Below are 7143 nucleotides of genomic sequence, written 5' to 3' on the forward strand. Positions count from 1 at the left end.
TCGAAAAGGCAGCACATTTTGGAAGCACCGACAACGAAAAGGCAGCACCGTCATCGTAAAGGCACGGACCGCAAGACCGGGCCATGTCAATATCAGACATATGAACTCAGTACACACAGGAAAAAGGAATGTACACGCAGGAAAACGGAACGTACACGCTGGAAAACGGAATTTACACTCAGGAAATCGGAATGTACACGCAGGAAAACGGAATATACACACAGGAAAACGGAATTTACACTCAGGAAAACGGAACGTACACGCAGGAAAAACGGAATGTACGCGCAGGAAAACGGAAGGTACGCGCAGGAAAACGGAACGTACACTCAGGAAATCGGAACGTACACGCAGGAAAAACGGAATGTACACGCAGGAAAACGGAAGGTATACGCAGGAAAACGGATCGTACACGCAGGAAAACGGAATGTTCACGCAGGAAAACGGAATGTACACGCAGGAAAACGGAATTTACACGCAAGAAAACGGAACGTACACGCAGGAAAAACGGAACGTACACGCAGGAAAACGGAACGTACACGCAGGAAAACGGAACGTACACGCAGGAAAACGGAACGTACACGCAGGAAAACGGAACGTACACACAGGAAACGGAACGTACACGCAGGAAACGGAATGATCACAGGCTCCAAAATTCATTGGCTCCAATATTCATTGACTCCAATATTCATTGGCTCCAATATTCATTTACTCCAATATACATTGACTCCAATATTCATTGGCTTCAATATTCATTGACTGGCTTGTACTAAAACTCTATCTTTGCTCAACAATGATAAGTTTACAAGCTAGCAGAATCAGTTTATGTATTTTTTAATTTTTTTAAATTTTTTATTAATTTATTTTTATATTTAAATTTTTTTCGTGTAATTTTATGATATCAAAGAAAACATGTGTCGTTTTTCTCCGTGTGCTTCTGATTATTCTTATCAATATTGTGATGGTTTTCTCAGTGTGCTCCTGATTATTCTTATCAATATTTTGATGATTAATCCGAGTGCTTGCGATCATTCCTGCGGTTTCGGTCAAAGGTCAAGGTCACACCCATCAAAGATGGTCGCCGTAACGTCGCAATCCAAGATGGTGGACCGTGAGAAATCTGAGAAGCACTAGCAGGAAGGACGAACTTCCTTCTCCTTGGAGACTAACGAAGCCATCCTTCTTATGCGATCGATAGTGAGCATCCTGCATATAATAAATAAATATTATTTACCTGCAAGCAACACGTGACGTCATCTGATGTTGAAAAGCGGAACTACTTGCAGCAAGTACCTTTGCATGAGATAAATTAACTCTCACCACTGAATAGTGCTATTGTAGTCAGAGACATGTCGTTTCGTAGCCGCGCCGCCAATTTGTCATGCAGTCTCGTAACCATACGTTCTGGAAGCTTGGTAGTCCTATAGCCTCGCGAACACGTAACCTTGAAGACTTGCAATCGCATAGTCTCGTAACCTCATGGCACGTAGTCTCGTAGTCATGATGCATTGGAGCCTCGTAGACTTGAAGCTACGTAAGCAAATAGCCTTGTAATCTTATAACATAATGCTGATGGATCAGATGTAGCAAAAGAGAAAATTCCGTCGAAGACAAATGTAGTAATTGGAGCCTTGTAGACGAGTAGCTTCGTAGTCAAGAACTCATGCAGACTTGTATTCCTGTATCCATGCAGACACGTAAACTCGTTTTCTAGAGGCTTCGTAGCTCTGTAGCCTCGCAGTCTCGTAAACTTGGAGATTCGTTTTCACGTAGTCTCGTAACCTCATTGCTTGAAGTCGCGTAGTCATGATGCATTGGAGCCTCGTAGACTTGAAGCTACGTAAGCAAGTATCCATGTAATCTTATAACATAATGGTGGTGGTGCAGTTGGAGCAAGAGAGAAAATTCTGACGAAGACAGATGCTGCAATTGGAGCCTTGTAGACGAGTAGCTTCGTAGTCAAGTACTCATGTAGACTTGTAGTCCTGTATCCTCGCAGTCACGTAAACTTGTGAACTAGAAGCTTCGTAGCTCTAGCCTCGCAAGCCGTGTATAACTCGTAAATATCTAGATCATTTTAGACTCGTAGCCATGTGGCCTCATAGTCTCTTAGACTCGAAGAATCCTAGCCAAATATATTTAGAGCCAAAAGACTTTTGGAACCAAAAGACTGTTGGTGTCAATGACTGATGGAGTCAATGAATATTGAAGCCAATGAATATTGGAGTCAATGTATATTGGAGTAAATGAATATTGGAGCCAATGAATATTGGAGTCAATGAATATTGGAGCCAATGAATTTTGGAGCCTGTGATCATTCCGTTTCCTGCGTGTACGTTCCATTTCCTGTGTGTACGTTCCGTTTTCCTGCGTGTACGATCCGTTTTCCTGCGTGTACGTTCCGTTTTCCTGCGTGTACTTTCTGTTTTCCTGTGTGTAATTCCGTTTTCCTGCGTGTACGTTCCGTTTTCCTGCGTGAACATTCCGTTTTCCTGCGTGTACGTTCCGTTTTCCTGCGTGTACGATCCGTTTTCCTGCGTGTACGTTCCGTTTTCCTGCGTGTACATTCCGTTTTCCTGCGTGTACGTTCCGTTTTCCTGCGTGTACGTTCCGTTTTCCTGCGTGTACCTTCCGTTTTCCTGCGTGTACGTTCCGTTTTCCTGCGTGTACGTTCCGTTTTTCCTGCGTGTACGTTCCGTTTTTCCTGCGTGTACGTTCCGTTTTCCTGCGTGTAAATTCCGTTTTCCTGCGTGTACATTCCGTTTTCCTGCGTGAACATTCCGTTTTCCTGCGTGTACGATCCGTTTTCCTGCGTATACCTTCCGTTTTCCTGCGTGTACGATCCGTTTTCCTGCGTATACCTTCCGTTTTCCTGCGTGTACATTCCGTTTCTCCTGCGTGTACGTTCCGTTTTACTGCGTGTACCTTCCGTTTTCTTGCGTGTACCTTCCGTTTTCCTGCGTGTACATTCCGTTTTTCCTGCGTGTACGTTCCGTTTTCCTGAGTGTAAATTCCGTTTTCCTGTGTGTATATTCCATTTTCCTGCGTGTACATTCCGATTTCCTGAGTGTAAATTCCGTTTTCCAGCGTGTACGTTCCGTTTTCCTGCGTGTACATTCCTTTTTCCTGTGTGTACTGAGTTCATATGTCTGATATTGACATGGCCCGGTCTTGCGGTCCGTGCCTTTACGATGACGGTGCTGCCTTTTCGTTGTCGGTGCTTCCAAAATGTGCTGCCTTTTCGATGGCGGTGCTGTCTTTTAGATGTCGGTGCTTCCAAATGTGGTGCCTTTTCGTTGTCGGTGCTTCCAAATGTTCTGTCTTTTCGTTGTCGCTGCTGTCTTTTCGTTGTCGGTGCTTCCAAATGTGCTGTATTTACGTTGGCGGTGCTTCCTTTTCGTTGTCGGTGTTTCCAAATGAGCTGTCTTTTCGTTGGTGGTGCTGTCTTTTCGTTGTTGGTGCTTCCTTTTTTGTTGATTGCGCGTAGTACAAAATGTAGTGATTGAATATATACTAGTTTATCACCTCTTGGTGTTACTAAAATATTTTACAAGGTCACTTGGTCCTTTAGAATGTATAAAAATGTAACGATGGATTACGAAGGTCATGTGGTCCTGAAATGACTAGCCTATACGTCTGATAATGACATGACTCGGTCTCATGGACTGAAGACAATTGATCTATATGTGTGGCTTTGTACATGAACGGCTTATATGTTATTCAGATTATTGAAAAATTAGGCTTCCATAATAGGCTAATCGGCACTGTATTAATTCGTTGGTCCGATGTATTGACTTGAGTTGATTTTCGTAGAGAGAATGATTAATAAACTCCGCGAAAGGTAATGGAAAACAGAACCTAACATTTATTTAATAATTAGTTACAACTGTCTCTGGTCAAGAATCGAACCGTGGACAGGGATCCATCGATTCAATTTGTAAATTAATAATTGATTTTTTCGGAGACTATTGGAATTTTTCCCGCATTTCTAGCTAAATAATTACATGATTTCAAGATGGCGGTCAAATTTCAAGATGGTGGGCACCTCAGTAATAATAAATGATCACTGCACTGTAGCATGTTAGAATAAAACTAGCATGATGGTAAGACGAGTACACACAATATGGTGTCCTCCAGCAGACGAAAACATGATGGTGGCAATGACCACTAGCATGTACTGAACATAAAATGACGGATCCGTGATGGACATCAAGGTCAAGGTCGAAGTTCAAGGTCAAGGTCAAAGGCCAAGGTCAATTTTCAAGGTCAAGGTCAAAGTTCAAGGTCAAGGTCAAAGTTCAAGGTCAAGGTCAAAGTTATGGTGAACAGAACATTATACTAACATGTCTCCAGCACACTCTAGCAGACGAAAACAAGATGGTTGCCTCCAGCGGACAAAGACAAGATGGCGGACATGACGCCATACCAGCTGATGGTAAATACCTAGTTATTGGTGGTGGTAGGTCAGTCTGTAGGTGGCTTCTGTGGAGGAAGGATCTGATTTTTTTTATTTTTTGCCCTCACCGGTTTCGAACCAAGGACGGGAATCGATATAATCAATCAGAATTCTATTAAGTTAATTTTTTGATGAATTTTGGAATTTTTCCGATTTTCTAACATAAAAATTACGGATTTCCAAGATGGCGTCTAAATTTCAAGTTGGTGACTAAATTTCAAGATGGCAACCATAACGATAATTGCAACATTAATAGGATCCAATATGGTGGTCGTAACATAAAGTGTAACGATGTTATAGTACTCAACCAAGATGGCGGGTGTAACGAAATATGCAACATTTATATAATCCAAGATGGCGACCGTAACGATAACTGCAACAGTAGTTTTTAAGATTTTTATTATTTATTCAATTAAATAATTTTTTTTATGATTTTTAAAAATTTTCCCGATTTTCTAACATAAAAATTGCGGATTTTCAAGATGGCGGGTGTAATGGAAACTGCAGCGGTGACGTCATAATCCAATATGTCGGAAAACAAAATGGCGGAAAGTTCGAGAAAAAAAATGACGTCATCCAAAATGGCGGATCCAAGATGGCGACCGTAACGATAAGTCCAACAGTGGTTTTTAAGAGTTTTATTTAATTCGATTATTTAATTTTTTAATGATTTTTAAAATTTTTCCCGATTTTCTAACATAAAAATTGCAGATTTTCAAGATGGCGGGCGTAACGAAAATAGCAACGGTGACGTCATAATCCTAAAAGAGGCTTAACTGAGGCTTGAGTTAAGGATGCTTAAGCCTCTATCAGGAATTTCGTGGTTTTTAATGCAAAACGACTTTTGTGGTTTTTCGAAATCCTAATTTTCCCTCGAAACGGGAATTTTTCCCTCGAAAACGGGAAATTTTTTCTTAAAAAGGGATTTTTTGAGTCATTTTGAGTCAATTTTGATGAATTTTGAGGAATTTTGAATCTAAGATGGCCGCCGTGACGTCACAATCCAAGATGGCGGAAAGGACACACAGCTCCACAACCTGAATCCTGTCCCAGCTCCGTCATTTACATACTACTAAATCGCGAATTTGTGTATAATATTTTTAATGTCTACTAACAAAAAAAAACAGATATCAGAAGCACTGCTTGCAGCGCCGTTAGTGAGATGACGTAGAACTACAACCGGTTTGTGAAGTTTCACTTTTATCGCGCGTGGTGATACATGAGGTTTTTGTTTAGGTTGAAAATAATGCTCCTGGCTGCTTCATGATATTTTTTTTCTTTATTATCTTGAATTTTGAGAATATTTACACAGAAATATTATTTAAGATACACTATGGGCCACCTGTTTAAATTTTTTTTTGTCCGAAATAAAATTGTTCGTAATTGTTCAGATCTTGTCAAATGGCTATTGGTGCTGGTACCAACGAGAAATGGCAAGCTCCTGCATTGACGTTTTGTAGGCAATCTGTGATACTTATTGATACGTGGTTTGCGTTCGTATGCACGTAAGACATTTTTTTTAAAGAAAAAGAGATGCATAAAGATGAAGAGAGGCATAAAGAAGAAGAGAGGCAGAAAGAAGAAGAGAGGCGGTAAGAAGAAGAGAATCATAAAGAAGATTATAGACTCCGAAGTTGTAATCAATAGCGGAAGAAAAGGAACATCAATCAGAAGAATTTTGCTTGAAAAAAGTGCTAGCCTTTTAACAGCCTAAGATTAAGTTGGCAACACTTCAACATGCAAAGCAAGTTAGTGGCTAGGAACAAGTCAAATTACTGAGGCGCTCATTAGGAAAACCTATGAAGCACAAGCTAACCTCGATTCAAGGGGTTATGGTTTCGAGGTTTGAATGAAGCCGTAAGGCATGGGTATTTCACTTTATAACCTTTTGTTAAGTTTAGTTCGTAAGCCGTCCCTTGATCAGTCTACCGTCACATAAATTGAGTTGAAAAAATTTCTGTCTGAAAAGAAAAAAACCGGGCATCTGATAGGTGGATACGAATCCTCATTTTGTCAATAAATATAATATTTTGGTAACTGATTATTTACTCCAAGCTTGTATTGTAATTCGATAACTTCAGTCGTACCTTCATACTCAGTTAGTCAAGTTTGAAACTATCATAAAATTAGAGTACGCGATTGTATATTGGCAAATAAATTTTTGTTTTTTTCAATTTGAACCTATGAGCCATTTTGTATAATATAGTAACAGGTGGATTTTAGAATTGATTTCTTACATTATAGATAACTAAATATATAAAATATTCCCGTGTTTGTCAGCTAAACTATCATGAATTATATTAGCATGTAAAGATATCTATGTCACACTATAGCAATGAAAATATTAGAAATATATGTTTTTACCTATCTACAATTTTATCTATATTTTTTCACAGGTGTGACGAACGTTTATAAAAACACGCCCGTATTAGAATAAAAAGTTGTGTCAAAATTTCAAACCAATCGGCGAAGAACTTTCGAAGATTAAATATTTTGAACCAACGAACATTTTTATTTTTATTTATATATACATATTTGTGACCCGAAAACGAATGCAAAAACGGTATCATGGTACATTTATAGGAAAAGCCGTCAAGTAACAGTAACGACAAAATAACGAAATAACGCTCGTAGCATGTGAGACAAAGCCTGGAGTTCAATGAAAACACGTTTTTTCTTCTTACATTTTT

The sequence above is a fragment of the Bacillus rossius genome, chromosome 7 (assembly GCF_032445375.1).
Source record: "Bacillus rossius redtenbacheri isolate Brsri chromosome 7, Brsri_v3, whole genome shotgun sequence".
NCBI lineage: Eukaryota > Metazoa > Arthropoda > Insecta > Phasmatodea > Bacillidae > Bacillus > Bacillus rossius.